Source organism: Phyllobates terribilis, unplaced genomic scaffold (genome assembly GCF_046119375.1).
Source record: "Phyllobates terribilis strain yellow unplaced genomic scaffold, ASM4611937v1 Scaffold_9__5_contigs__length_417890890, whole genome shotgun sequence".
In the NCBI taxonomy this organism is placed as follows: domain Eukaryota; kingdom Metazoa; phylum Chordata; class Amphibia; order Anura; family Dendrobatidae; genus Phyllobates; species Phyllobates terribilis.
The window spans coordinates 375,134,224-375,149,627 of record NW_027362769.1 but is presented as its reverse complement, the minus strand read 5'-3'; the positions used below and the strand labels follow the sequence as shown (position 1 = coordinate 375,149,627).

The following is a 15,404-nucleotide window of genomic DNA, read 5'->3' as shown; positions in this document are numbered from 1 at the left end:
CTGAGGATGTCCCCTGGATGAGGAGAAGGAGGACAACGCCACCCCGTAGGAGGACAACGCCACCCCGTGGGAGGACCCACGACCAACGTCGCCCTCCAGGAGATTTCATCTGCTACCGTTGCCACAAGGTCAAACCCTGGGGCCGAGGGCCGACACACAGGAGTAACTCAACCAGGCCCAACAAGCTGGTACGACCGGTTCGTAGGAGGAAGGCCTTTCCTGTCCATCGTGCTGGACGGCATAGCAACACCTGCGTTACTGGACACCGGCTCACAGGTATCCATCATACCTGATGTCCTCTACAAAAAGTACTGGTCCATAGATGAACTCCACCCGCCAGCCCCGAACCTCTCCGTGTATGCCTCTAACGGCCTTCCTCTTAACCTAGTAGGGGTTAAGGACGTGACAGTGAAGGTGGGGAGAGTGGAACTAAAGGACCAAGTACTAATTGTCATACAATATAACCCTGGTGATACCAATCCGTATATGATACTTGGTACAAATATTGTTGGTAACTGTTTGGGAGAAGTGTTGTTTTTACTCCAACAGATTGCTGACACTGCCAAGCCAGGGCAGAGGAAGGTGCTCCAGAGAGAGATTCGAGCCCTCCTGTACCAGCAACAGGTAAAGCTAACAGGTGGTGAGATTGGTAATGTACGGGTGACAGACCCGATACCCATTGTGATTCCCCCAATGAGTGAGATGCTGATTTGGTGTAGGGCAGCAATAGGTCTCAAAGGACAGAACTACCCATTAGCTCAGAGCACAGACCTGCACTCTTAACTGCTATAGGGGTAGTTGATGTACGCAATGGGAAGGTACCCATACGCAGGGTCGGACTGGGGTGCCTAGGGCCCACCAGGGGAACTGACTCTAGGGGCCCACACTACAGCCCACCAGCTGTGAAGCACTGAGCGGCAGGACTTTGTTCGAACAGTCATTCCGTACTGCCAGAGTCCCTTTAATGGTAAATTGTCACCTTGAAAAACGCTATTTATCTGCAGATATAGGGGTAATCTGCAGGTAAATAGGGTTTAAAGCCTGGTTAGACGGCTTATTGGAAAAGCGTTGGCTACACAGAGAAAATTAAGTTTTATTCTCCCTGCCGCCACTCGCTTCCTGTCATAGGATCGGTACAAGGAGGGAGACATTACAGTCACTGCGAACTACAAAGTGAGGGTGCTGGAATAACGTCCGGCACCTGGATTGTGACACTTCCATGGAGGCCAACCTCAGGCTGAGCTTCATTGAACGACTAACATGGCAGCAGCAGCTGGTAACTAGTGCTGAGCGAGAATGGTCAGATAAGGTGTGATCCCAGCATGCTCAGGTGTTATCCAGGTATCTTGTAGTGCTCTGCTAATATGCTCGAGTCCCCAGGGTATCATGCGGTAGACAGACGCAACACATGCAGGAATTGCCTGTTTGTTAGGTAATCCCTGCATATGTTGCTTCTGTCTACCGCCGCAAAACATGCTACCGCAGGGACTCGAGCATATTAGCAGAGCACTACAAGATACCTGGATAACACCCGAGCATGCTGGGATAACACCTTATCCGACCACGCTCACTCAGCACTACTGGCAACCCATCAGCAATCTGCAACTGCGTCACAGGGGGCAGAAGGGAGCAGGTGACTGCATGCACCGGCTAGCTAAATGCTGCTCTCAGTGATTGACAAGGGCACTTAAATACTCAAAACAGCAGCAATCAAGGCGAGCTCTGATCACTGCTGTTACAGGCAGACGCCGGCTATGTAACACAGCCGACATCTGCCTGGTATGGAGCAGACTCAGCTCCTGAACCCGCTCCATACAAGTACAACCCTATGGTTATGACAAGGTTAGCAAATTTCACTTGTCTGTTCCTAAATGTGGAAAGACAAATGGAATTCCCTAACACATGTGAGCAAGTCCTAATAGATTTAGTAAAGGTGCATATGAATGTTATTACACACCACAATGGACTCTTACATACACGCATCTTACAAAATACATATTACTCCAGATACGTAGACGCGCTCAAACACGCAGAAGCGCACACACACGCAGACGCGCACAAACACGCAGACGCGCACAAACTCATCAGTACATGAATACATCATCTGAACCACCATCATTTGTAATGTCAGGTCAGCCCCATATATATTTGTATCGCATAAACCTACAACTCCCAGTATGTAACTAACAATAGAGATACTGGGAGTTATCAGTCATCATCAGACTGCGGACCATACAGGAACCACAGTACTGATGAGACACAGGCAGGATCACAAATGAACATTTACATCCAGGTATCTTACCTGAGACGGCTTCTCTGATTAGAGTCGTTCTCTCTCTTTTCGTCTCCCTCTTGTCCAGTCTCCATGATGACTTTTCTCATCCACAGCTCGTCTCTGCAGACTTCCATCTTCTCCGGTCTTCTGCAGATCATCCCCACACGATGCCCTTAAAGACAGCAGAGTCATTATAATGCTCCTGAATAAAAATATCTACACTGAGCCCCTGAATAAACCTAACTCTTACAATGCTCCCTGCACAAAACATGACATACACTCTACCCCTCTTATGGTACCTGCTCTCCACGCTGTCCTCTCCTTACCATACTGGGCCCCCTCTTCACATTGTCCTCTCACACGGTGTCCCCCCTATACTGCCCAGTCTCTATACTGTGCCCCCTCATCACACTCCCCATCCTCAGCATACTGTTCCCTCCTTTCTGTGCCCTCACACTGTTTCCCCCATACTGCCGCATCTCTATACCTTCCCCCACACTACCTAGTCTCTGTGCTGTGTCACCTCACACTTTTCTCTCCCCATACTGTCTCCTCACAGTATTCCCACGCTCTCCATACTGTCTTATACATCCCTTCCCCATTCTGTTCCCGCACCCATTCCCACCCCTCCCCTAGTTCACCATACTGTTTCTTCACACATCTCCCCATTCTGTCTCCTAAAATTTCTCTCCCATCTCTCTCCAAATATAATAAATCTTCGGAAGAGCACGCAGAAGCACGCTTACACACACAAAAACGCACACAGACACATATTAAGGGCTCTTTCACACGTCAGTACATGCGGTGACCGTTTCCACACGTACCAGAGACACTGACACACGTAGACCCATTCACATGAATGCGTATGTGCACATGTCAGTGTGTTTCCACTTTCTACAGACCATGTGGTGTCCGTGGGAAAAACACGCTGGCATGTCTGTTTTTTACCTGCTGTCCAGACCGCAAAAAGTCCCACACACTGATGACAGTTAGGACCCGGTGCTTGGGAAGAGCGCTGAGCGCTGCCCTCATCATAGATCCCTGCAGGCGCTGCGATCAGTACCAGCAGGGTCAATGATGAGAGTAATAGTCTATACAAGCTGTGTCCAACTGTAAAAAGAATAAAATAAAAAAAACCTTATACTAACCTCTACTAAGTGTCACCCACTGTAATCCGTGCGAGCGCTCACGCCGAGGAGAATGTCTCCTGCAGCGAGTGGGCTCCGGAGCTGCGCTCAAGAAGCGGTGCCCTGTCATTCACTAAGCGCAGCTCTGGAGCAAGCTCGCTGCAGAAGTCATTCTCCTCGGCGTGAGCGCTCGCACGGATTACAGCGGGGGACACTTAGGAGAGGTGAGTATAAGGATTTTTTTATTTTATTCTTATTTTTACAGTTGGACACGGACACGGTGGGAGTAGACTACTACTCTCATCATTGACCCCGCTGCTGCTGATCACAGCGCCTGCAGGGATCTATGATGAGGGCAGCGCTCAGCACCCGGCTCTTGGGAACAGCGCTAACTGTATACTGATTCCCAAGCGCCAGTATGTGTCACTAAGGCTGACACACAGGTGGACACGGATATCTCCAGTCCCCTAAATATCAGGACATGTGAAAGAGCCCTAATATACACACGCAGATACACATACTCACAGAAATGGGGACAAGTACACACACAGGCAAGCACACACAGAAATGCACAGACACACTCAGACAATCACACACACAAAAATGCAGACACGCAGGGAAGCACACACACACGTATGTGTGAAGACATATAAACACACAGGCATACACAATGGACACACACAGGCATATACACACACACCGGCATATACACACACAGGCATATACACACACACACATACAGGCATATATACACACACACACACACACAGGCATATACACACACAGGCATATAAACACACACACACAGGAATATAAACACACACACACAGGAATATAAACACACACACAGGCATATAAACACACACAGGCATATAAACACACTGTACACACACAGGTATATACACACACACACACAGAGACATACACACACAGGCATATACACACACTGTACACACACAGGCATATACACACACTGTACACACACAGGCATATACACACACTGTACACACAGGCATATACACACACTGTACACACAGGCATATACACACACTGTACACACACACATATACACACACTGTACACACACACACACAGGTATATACACACTGTACACACACACACAGGCATATACACACACTGTACACACACACACAGGCATATACACACACTGTACACACACAGGCATATACACACACACTGTACACACACACAGGCATATACACACACACTGTACACACACACACAGGCATATACACACACACTGTACACACACACACACACAGGCATATACACACACACTGTACACACACACACAGGCATATACACACACACTGTACACACACACACAGGCATATATGTAGCACCCTGAGGATTCGGCTGCTACAGGGGTATTGCACCTCAACCCAGAGGTGTGATATTCCACTCCCGGGTAAGGAAGGAGTGTGGATCTGAGCTCGGTAGGCTGCATGCACTACACACATCCCATTTCCGAGGAGCAGACCGACGGTACTCCCACTTAGAAATGTGCAGGTACGACCGAGTCTGTTCCTGGCTGGAGTGGGAGGGGGGTGGAACATCCCAAGTGGTGTAGGGGCAGATAGGGGGAGCAGCCTGAGTAAAGATAGGAGCTCATTGGGTGCTGGTCACCTGAGCTCACACATAGAGGGTGTATATAAGGTGGGCACCAACTAAGAACAGGGTCAGTTGCAGAGAGAAAGTCAGGAGCAGAGGAGAAGAGAGACCCAGAGTGAGAGAGGAGAGAGAGAGAGACTCAGAGGCACAGAAGAAAAGGACTCTAAGACCCCAAACTAAATCCCCGGGTGAAGAGTCGGCATCAGGGTACCGGAACCCAAGCTGGTGGGGGTAAAAACATTCCCCAGCCAGAGACCGGAGACCGTGGGCAGCGTTTGCCACGGTCACCCACCACATCCACCACGAAGGCATACCACGAGGAGGGTCAGGGAACCCAAGGCCAAGGGTGTCCCAACAGAAGGCCCGAGGGAGCTGGACCTGGGTGGATCAATAGTGGGGACGGCCAGAGAAAGGACTGAAGGAGAGCTCAGGGTCACGCTCCGGACTTATTTGGGAGTTGGCCGGATCCAGAACCTGGTGGACGCAGCACGGCTCGGGAGGTCACTCGAAGCTGGAGTGACCAGAACATCAGCAGTGAGTAAAACATCCTAAACTGCAGAACCCGACTCTGTCTCTGATTGCCGTCTACACTGTACCACCACAACTCCCATCCTCTGCACCTGATCCCCTGAGGCTATACCCCACCCGTTGGGGGTTATACCATCACAAGCTGCACCTACACCATCAGCCTCAGCGGACCCTGCTGCAGCGGCGGCCATAGTGACCGCAACACAACGGGTGGCGTAGTCGACATTAAGAACTTATAACATCTGTAGGACTGCCACATACAACTGAGTTTGACACCCTGGGCACGGACCGGGTCACAGCCACTCGGAAGACTACAACCCCCATCTGATCCGGCTCCGGATATTCCCACTAAAGAATATGGCCCAGGGGGCGCGTCAACTTTGGCGTAGTCGGCAGGATTACGTGCCCGCAACACCCGGGTACTGCGTGCCTGAAGAAAAGAACGAGTTTACCTCAAAAAGAAGTCTCCTGCCGGTTCCGGAGGGTCCCCGCCATCGGACTCCATCACAGATCGATTCCCGCCGGTTGTCCGCCATTAACAGCTTTTTCCCGCCATCTGCAGAGTTTCCCGCCACTGGGAAGCGATTCCCGCCATTTCCAAAGGTTTCCCGCCTTGGAAGAGCGGACGCCATTATGGGCGTGCCAGAGGATGGCAAGAGGCCACCTCCCATCGTGGGCCAGGACCGAAAATGGCGCCAAAAGTGGAAACCGCCCCCACCAACAGAGACTGTGATGCTAGAGGTGTCTGTCAGCGTGAAAGAACAGCCCCTGGAGCTGACAGTCACCAAGTGGCCCCGGGACCGCCCTCAAAGCGGGAGGAGACGAAAGAAAAGAACAAAGATGGGTGCCGCCTGGAGCAGTCTAGAGCGAGCGCACCCGGAGGCAGGAAGCCTGGAGAGGAGTAGCAGAGAATCTCACCCGGAGATGGCGAGAGAGCAGAGCAGCACCGGCCCGCTGGCCAGGAGCCTGCTGGAAGAAGAGCAGAGCAGCACCGACCCGTTGGTCAGGAGCCTGCTGGAAACCACGACCCCACTAGGCCTAGTGGAGGTCCTCGCACAGCTCCCCTGAGACCGGGAGTGTGCACAGACTGCCCTGGAGGGCCTCGCACGGAGGATGGCCCGGGTACAGCGAGAGACATTGGCGGAGTGGAGCCGAGAGATGGCCCAGCAAACCAAGACCCGGAGCACGCCAGCCAAGATGAGGAGACAGACCGCCTCTGAGGATGGCGCGGGAGGACCCAAGGCCGGAGACGGCGCCGAGAAGGGAGCCGAACGCATGGAGGCAGGTAAAGGGGACGTCTATACCCCAAACCAGGACACCGCTTACCTGCCCCAGCTCCCCGTCGCAGAGCCCGAAAGTCCCCCTGCTGTGCCCGAAAACGCCATGTCACCGACGCAGACTAGGCCCCAACCGGAAGCCGCCGCCGCGACCCCTGTGACGCCATGCGCACCGACCCCGAGCGTGGCAAAACAGGAAGTAACACCAGCCTGGTCGCAGGGCCTAGAATTCCCGGGCGTCGCATCACCAACAGCGCCCCCAACCTCCGCGGAGCCTCCGGCCTGGCCGCAAGGCCAGGTAGCCCAGGGCGCCGCCGTCCTGACGGTGCCCTTCACCTTCCAGGTGCCCCAGGCCTGGCCGCAAGGCCTGGGCAACCCGGGCGCCACCACCACCGCGCCCGCACCCGTAAAACCAAGGGTGCCGCGTCTGGGAGAGGACTTGTTTGCCCAGCACACGTGGCCGGACGGGCAGCCTTTCATCTGGCCCCAGAGATATTATGAACTGGAGCACCAGAGGAGAGTTGGGGCCATGTGTGCACCCCTGATTCCGGCTCCGAAGCCCGTGATAAGGATCTCGCCCCCGCTTGAAGAGACACAATTTGAGTGGGACCCCACCGGAGAAGACCTAATGGGGTTCACTCAAGAAACCAAGGCAGCTGCAGCGGAGCGTGCTGAGTGCTGCCGCCAACAGCTCGAGGAGTTTGCGAGGGAGCGGAGAGAGAGGCGGGTCCGGGAACAGCAAGCTCAAGTAAGGAGCGCCGAGCAGAAGAGCCGAACCAGGAGGGACCCCCGTGCAGCGCACAGTCCCCGCACCACCGGGACTGTAATTAAGTTCAACATGCAGCATGGGTGGGGCTTCATCAGAGACCACAACACCCCCGGCGACGTCTTTGTCACTCGCAGAGATGTGGAGTCCCATCTGCCGGAGGGGCACAGAGGTCGTGACCTTTATATCGGGGACGAGGTCACCTTTACCCGGCACAAGTGTGCCAAAGGACCTTACGCCCTCCATGTGCATCGCCTGACAGAAGAGGAGCTGCGATGTGAGGAGGAAGAACAAGAGGACCCGGACGGGTCTGAAACTAGAGTCAAAGGTAACAATAAAGAAAGAGCAGGAGGACGCCGTCGCTAAGGACAGCGAAGCAGAAGCTGTATATAGTTGCCCGTCGGGGCACCATAAACTGAAACTGTTGCTGCTGCTAATATAGTCCCCGTTGGGACCAGCTGAGTGAACTGTTTACCCGTTTACCCTTAATCCCACAGGCTGAGGACTGTGAGCAGCCATCCCCTTTCCCTCCTTACCTGGCCGAGGACTGAGAGCGGCCATACCCCTTGTAAATAGTTGCGCGTCCTAAAGCGCCCCCTACCGGTTTTATAGGAAAACCAGTTTTCTAGAGAGACTGTCGCACTTTACCCGGTCACACGTTGCACAGTGACCGGAGGAGGAGCCTGAGACGACGAGAAAGTTTTATCTGCTAAGATATGTTATTTATATAATGTTTTATATGTTTTATATGTTTATAAAAATTTGTATGTTTTGGTGTTATGTCTTACAGCCCGAGGACGTGCTGTGATTTACCAGGGGGGAATGTAGCACCCTGAGGATTCGGCTGCTACAGGGGTATTGCACCTCAACCCAGAGGTGTGATATTCCACTCCCGGGTAAGGAAGGAGTGTGGATCTGAGCTCGGTAGGCTGCATGCACTACACACATCCCATTTCCGAGGAGCAGACCGACGGTACTCCCACTTAGAAATGTGCAGGTACGACCGAGTCTGTTCCTGGCTGGAGTGGGAGGGGGGTGGAACATCCCAAGTGGTGTAGGGGCAGATAGGGGGAGCAGCCTGAGTAAAGATAGGAGCTCATTGGGTGCTGGTCACCTGAGCTCACACATAGAGGGTGTATATAAGGTGGGCACCAACTAAGAACAGGGTCAGTTGCAGAGAGAAAGTCAGGAGCAGAGGAGAAGAGAGACCCAGAGTGAGAGAGGAGAGAGAGAGAGACTCAGAGGCACAGAAGAAAAGGACTCTAAGACCCCAAACTAAATCCCCGGGTGAAGAGTCGGCATCAGGGTACCGGAACCCAAGCTGGTGGGGGTAAAAACATTCCCCAGCCAGAGACCGGAGACCGTGGGCAGCGTTTGCCACAGTCACCCACCACATCCACCACGAAGGCATACCACGAGGAGGGTCAGGGAACCCAAGGCCAAGGGTGTCCCAACAGAAGGCCCGAGGGAGCTGGACCTGGGTGGATCAATAGTGGGGACGGCCAGAGAAAGGACTGAAGGAGAGCTCAGGGTCACGCTCCGGACTTATTTGGGAGTTGGCCGGATCCAGAACCTGGTGGACGCAGCACGGCTCGGGAGGTCACTCGAAGCTGGAGTGACCAGAACATCAGCAGTGAGTAAAACATCCTAAACTGCAGAACCCGACTCTGTCTCTGATTGCCGTCTACACTGTACCACCACAACTCCCATCCTCTGCACCTGATCCCCTGAGGCTATACCCCACCCGTTGGGGGTTATACCATCACAAGCTGCACCTACACCATCAGCCTCAGCGGACCCTGCTGCAGCGGCGGCCATAGTGACCGCAACACAACGGGTGGCGTAGTCGACATTAAGAACTTATAACATCTGTAGGACTGCCACATACAACTGAGTTTGACACCCTGGGCACGGACCGGGTCACAGCCACTCGGAAGACTACAACCCCCATCTGATCCGGCTCCGGATATTCCCACTAAAGAATATGGCCCAGGGGGCGCGTCATATACACACACACACAGGCATATACACACACACTGTACACACACACACAGGCATATACACACACACTGTACACACACACACAGGCATATACACACACACACAGGCATATACACACACACTGTACACACACACACAGGCATATACACACACACACAGGCATATACACACACTGTACACACACACATGCAGGCAGCATATACATAAAAATCCATACAAACACACAAATATTACAGTACCTTGGCTTGTCTCCAGCCCATACAGTGTACAGACACGCTTCTAATGTGGGAGACTGCAGTGCAGGGCGCGCTGTGACGTCACTTTTAGCAGACGTGCTTCCCTGTCTGCTGAGTGTGACGCTGCAGTGCAGCCCCTGCTCTCCTGCTCCCAGGCCCCTCCCGCTACTGTCCTGGGCATCGCGTCGGTGAAAGTGCGTGCGCGCGCCCTTAAAGGGCCCACGACCACTTTTTTTTTTTTTAATTCTTCAGTTCCCTCTGCATGGGGCCCGGGGCCCACCGGGAAATTTCCCGGCGCCCCGCCAGGCCAGACCGAGCCTGCCCATACGTCTCCTAAATTGTGGGGAGGAGGAAGTTAAATTGCCAAGATACGCCACTGTTGCCAGATTGTATACTGTGGATAATGATGCCATACACACAGTGGAATCCTTGACCCCACCAGATACTGTGGAGGACAATGACTCCAAAGCTCAGCTGGAGAATTGGTGTCAACAGCTCCATGTTGGAACTGACGCCACTCCTGTCCATCAAAAACTCGGTGTTTACAGAGTGGTTCAGGAATATGAACAGGTGTTTAGTAAGCACCCACTTGATTCTGGAAGGGTTAAAGGGGTACAACATCACATACCCACCGGTAACCATCCACCCATTAAAGAGCGTTACAGACCCGTACCACCAGCACATTACCAAAAAGCCAAGAAAATGTTGCATGGCATGAAAAAGGCAAGGGTAGTAAGGGATAGCTGTAGCCCCTGGGCAGCTCCCCTGGTCCTGGTCAGAAAGAAGGACTGTAGTATGAGGATGTGTGTAGATTACGGACAAATTAATCGAATAACACATAAGGATGCATACCCTTTGCCCCGTATAGAGGTGGCGTCACGATCAAACTACAAATCCCATATAAACTATCCCCTTTTTGTTGACCGCTCTGGGCCACGGACCGGGCCAGCCACTGTGACATATTCCCCCCCAAGCATCCATAGGCCCGGACACCGAGTACCCCACTGCCCTGGGGGCACGTCATACTTATAGAGGATAATCACTATGCCTCATTAAAGTGTACAATGAAAGTGAACATTCATTAAAGTGAACAATGAAATCAGCAACAATCCCCATTTAATTGCCCCCATAAGACAGCCACAATGCCCCTTAACAGTGCCCTATGAGGAAAGCCACAATTCCCCATGAAAGTACTTATGGAGGATAGCCACCAGGTCCCAATAACAATGAAATCAGCAACAATCCCCCTTTGACTACCCCCATAAGATGGCTACAATGCAACTTAACAGTGTCCTATGAAAATAGCCACAATGCCCCCATAAAAGTGCCTATGGAGGATTTTACAGTGCAAAATTAAAGCAGCCAACATGCCCCACGGAGGTCACCATAAGACAGTTACAATGCCCATAAAAGCCCCTAAATCAGCCACAGTTCCCAAAGATCACAGCAAAAGTATCTAATAAAGATAGCCACAATAGCACTTAACAGTGTCCCATGACATAGCCCACAATTGTCCCATAAGGCCACCATAAGACAATCTCGGTACCCCAACAGGATACCCAATGTATCTAATAAGAACAGGAAGAGTGCCTTATAAAAGTGCACCAATAAGATTGCCAAAATACCCCTATAAGGGCCCTCATACGACAGTCACAGAACACCTAGAAACAGCCACGGTGTCTAATAAGGCTAGCCACAGTGCCTCCTAATAACACAACATGGAAACCGCTATAGTACTCCCGAAAAATGATAAAAATTACATCAAAGAAGTATAGTGCACCAGGAAAGACAGCCACCATGCCAATAATGACTGCCACAGTACCCCCATAATAGTACTGCATGAAGACCGCACTAGTACATGGAGAAAGATTACTCATAATACAGCCACAATGCCCCATTGCCTCATAACTGTGCACCATAAAAATAGCCATAATAGCGTTACATATAGAGAGCCACAGGGTTCCCCATAGCAGTGCCCCAGAATGACAAGTGGTGAAGACCTCCGGACTCTGACCTCTGTAGAATACCAGTGTCCTCTTCTATAAGGTCTCATATTTTAGCCCCAATGAAGGTTGTATTGGCGAGCAGAAAAAAACAACGTAATTGATAAAATGGGGGTATAAAAAAGAAAAAGGGGATATAAAAACATACAAGGGATAAATAAGATATAACAACAAATGGGCCAGTATATCAAACAAAGGGTCCAGGAGACCAGAGTTATTAGTGAACAACAATTATCCTTTATTATACAAAAAATAAAATAGATTAAAACAACACAGTACCACAATAGGGGAGGACACCCACTCCACAGCATGCCGATTGACTGAATCATTAAGCATAATAGTAGATCATATATTATACAAACATGTTGGGCCAAATTGATCACATAAGATTGTAAGTTATATTTAAATACTACGGAAAAGTGTCAAGTGCTGTAACAGGGAACTACATGCTTAAACACAAGTCATTACATATAAATACTGTAGTCTAATATGCTGCCCACTACACAGGCAATGATCCTATATATAAAGTCCGATATATAAAGTGACAAGTGCATATAAATAGGGATCAAAGTGGAGATAGTGCATACGATAATCCATCATAAGTGGATTAATACTACAACAGATGTAGCCCTGTAGATATGCCTTAGGCGCACTAGAACCTATACTCCATATAATCACAGAAAAAAGGCCAGTCTACTTAAGAAGTGTGTTGCGTGGAATGGAGACCTCCGCGCCCCAACGCACGTTTCGCCCTTTCTTTGTTAAGGGGCGCGAGGGATAAATAAGATGTTCTATATCTATATTTCCAGATTTACATTTGTTATATATTTGGATCAGCTAATACAGATCCAGTTGCCTAAATAACAGTGTAATACACTACAGCCTTTGAACAGTGCTTTAGTAGCAGTGCCACATAAAGTCTGATTAAAAAAACACCATATAGTGAAAAAATGCTACAATACAGTAACCAAATACGAGCTCTGTGCATACATTTAATAACAGGAAAAAGCTTCTATTTCCATATACTGTAAAAACACTTTCAAAGTAGGAGTGACACATACGGTCGGAGTACATGTATATACTGCCATATAGTGCTTCATATCCTCAGATTACAGTCTAGTCATCTTTGGGTCAATAGGAAGATATCCATACAGTTGTCAGAAAAACAATCCAAACTCTACTGTTGCCAACATTTACTGCAAAAATATTGTATAGTATAGAAATGCCACATAATGAATTAGTAAATACCGCCATATAGTGTAGAAACACTAACATAAAGTATTCACTTAACAGCTATATACATGAATTATTTAATAACATGGCTATATAAAGCTGCCTCCACCATACATTGTAAAAATACAGTATAGCAATGACGCATAATCTGTGAGTAAATGCCGCAATATACTGCAAAAACACTGCTATACAGCACCGAAATAGCAGTTCTATGCAAAAAGTAATTTAATAACCATGCTCTAAAAAGTTGCCAGCACTAGTAACTGTAAAATACTGAACAATGTGAAAGTAACAAAGTACGCCATATACTGCAAAAATATTTCCATACAGTACCCAAATAGCAGTTCTATAGTTAAAGTAATTTAATAACAATGCTCTATAAATAAAGCTGCCACTTAACCGTACAAATATTAAACAGTGTGTAAAAAAAACAGTGCCATTTAATTTCTGAATAAAATACCGCCATATACTACAAAAAAGAACTACCAAACAGTACCTGAATAACAGTTTTACATATAGTTTAATTCATTTAATATCTGCGCTCTATAAAGCTGCCATCATTAACTGTAAAAAAACTAAACAGTACCATTTAATATCTGAATATAATGCCGCCATATACTGCAAAAAAAAAACAGCTAAACAGTATCGAATAACAGTTCTATATATAAATTAATTTAATAATCGTTCTCTACAAAGCTGCCACCACTAACTGTAAAAATACAGAACAGTGCCATTTAATGTCTGAATAAAATACCGCCATATACTACAAAAAACCTATCAAACAGTATCCGAATAACAGTTCTATATATAAATTAATTCAATAACCGTGCTCTACAAAGCTGCCACCATTACATGTCAAAATATTGACATATATTGACATATATTGACATATTGACATGCAATATACTCTAAAAAAAAACTACTATACAGTATCCAAAAATACCGCTCTATACATAAAGTAATTTAATAAAATCGTTATAGAAAACTGCCATCACTATACACTATAAAAGTACAAAACAGTGCAAAATACCACCATATAGTGTAGAAATACCGCAATACAGTAACCAAATAAAGGTAAAATACATCAAATAATTCAGGAAAAATGTATCAAATGGCAAAAAAATACTACAATACAGTTAGTATTAAGACTGGGGGTGGTGACAAGCCTTAGGTGGAAGACCCTCTGTGGCGCCCCAGTTGTGGCCGAACAGGACGCATACCCTGAAGGCGATCCGTGTTACTGAATGTGACATCTGCATTGTTGCATTTTAATTTATTTTCTAATTTTATCTGTACAACCGGTGACAGATGTGTAGCGTGCCCGAAGGCTGCCGTCAGCTGTAATTCCCGCAGATGTTCCGCATGTGTGGCGAAACAAAGACACGTTAGCATTATTTACACTGGGAGAACAATAATTGAGGAAGGCTGCGCAAGACCAGCACACGGGGCGTCCTCTGCCATCCTCTGCCATCCTCCTAGCTTTGAAGTGACAAGAGTCTGTAAACAGGAAAGAGGGGCACAGACGGGGAGGAAGCACTTTCTTAATAAAACTGTTTGTTTTAGTCCATCTACATTCAGAGAACACCCACCTCAGGCTCTGCCAAGCATCTAGTGTCACACTTTTGTGATAGAAACTAGAACCGGCGCCAACAAGTAAAAAAACAGACATCTGCCAGAAACATCGAGAATCTTCCTTCCATAATAACACTTTATGTTATTTAGCCGCTTCAAAATTATCATGGTGTACTGGATGACAACCGCTTCCACTAGGTTTCCCATAGAGGTTCTCAAAAGTCCGTAATGGTATATAAACATATTCTCCACTGGTGTAAAGGATAAAGGTGTTATATCCTGTGTTTCTGTTAGAACCCTCCTAGTTCTTTTTCTATTTTGCTGGTCACATGACTTTTTGCCTATTTAATCCAGCTCCGCCCTCCTGGCCTTGCTGGACTTCAGTGTTACATTACTCTTAAGCTAGCCAGGTGCCTTGTACCTTACTCTGTAGTTTGCTTGGTCTTTTGACCACTAGTATTTCTGTTTGTTTGTTTGTCTTTGCTCTGCTACAATTTCTGCTAGGAGGTGTCCAACTTTATCCCAGTCCTTAGTTCTTGTAGGGACCCCTCCCTTATATCTATAGGTCTGCGTTCAGACTAGCCGAGGACTTAGGTGGGTCTGTTCACAAGCAACAGGTCCCCCGCTGCATCGTAGGGAATCAGCTTAGTCCTATCTTTCCTTAGTGTTTGTAGCAGTTCATAACAGTAAGTCCAGCCCAAAAATAAAACACTCTAAGGAAAGAAATCCAGATATCAGCATGGTGTCGGTTCAG

General features: G+C 48.7%; 1 protein-coding gene across 3 annotated transcripts in view; it reads right to left on the bottom strand.

The window, feature by feature from the left end:
• MEIOB (meiosis specific with OB-fold) overlaps window positions 1-14,422 on the bottom strand; it is an 80,454-nt gene extending 66,032 nt beyond the window's left edge. For 2 of the 3 annotated variants that reach the window (XM_073648410.1, XM_073648411.1), the window contains exons 1-2: window positions 9,846-10,006; window positions 2,303-2,447 (exon numbers count right to left, since the gene is read on the bottom strand). The gene's annotated coding sequence lies outside the window, so the exon portion shown is untranslated. Of the gene's footprint in view, window positions 1-2,302; window positions 2,448-9,845; window positions 10,007-14,298 lie in introns of those variants that run through there. The other variant, XM_073648412.1, reaches the window with a different exon arrangement.
• Between the last annotated feature and the right edge of the window lie 982 nt (window positions 14,423-15,404).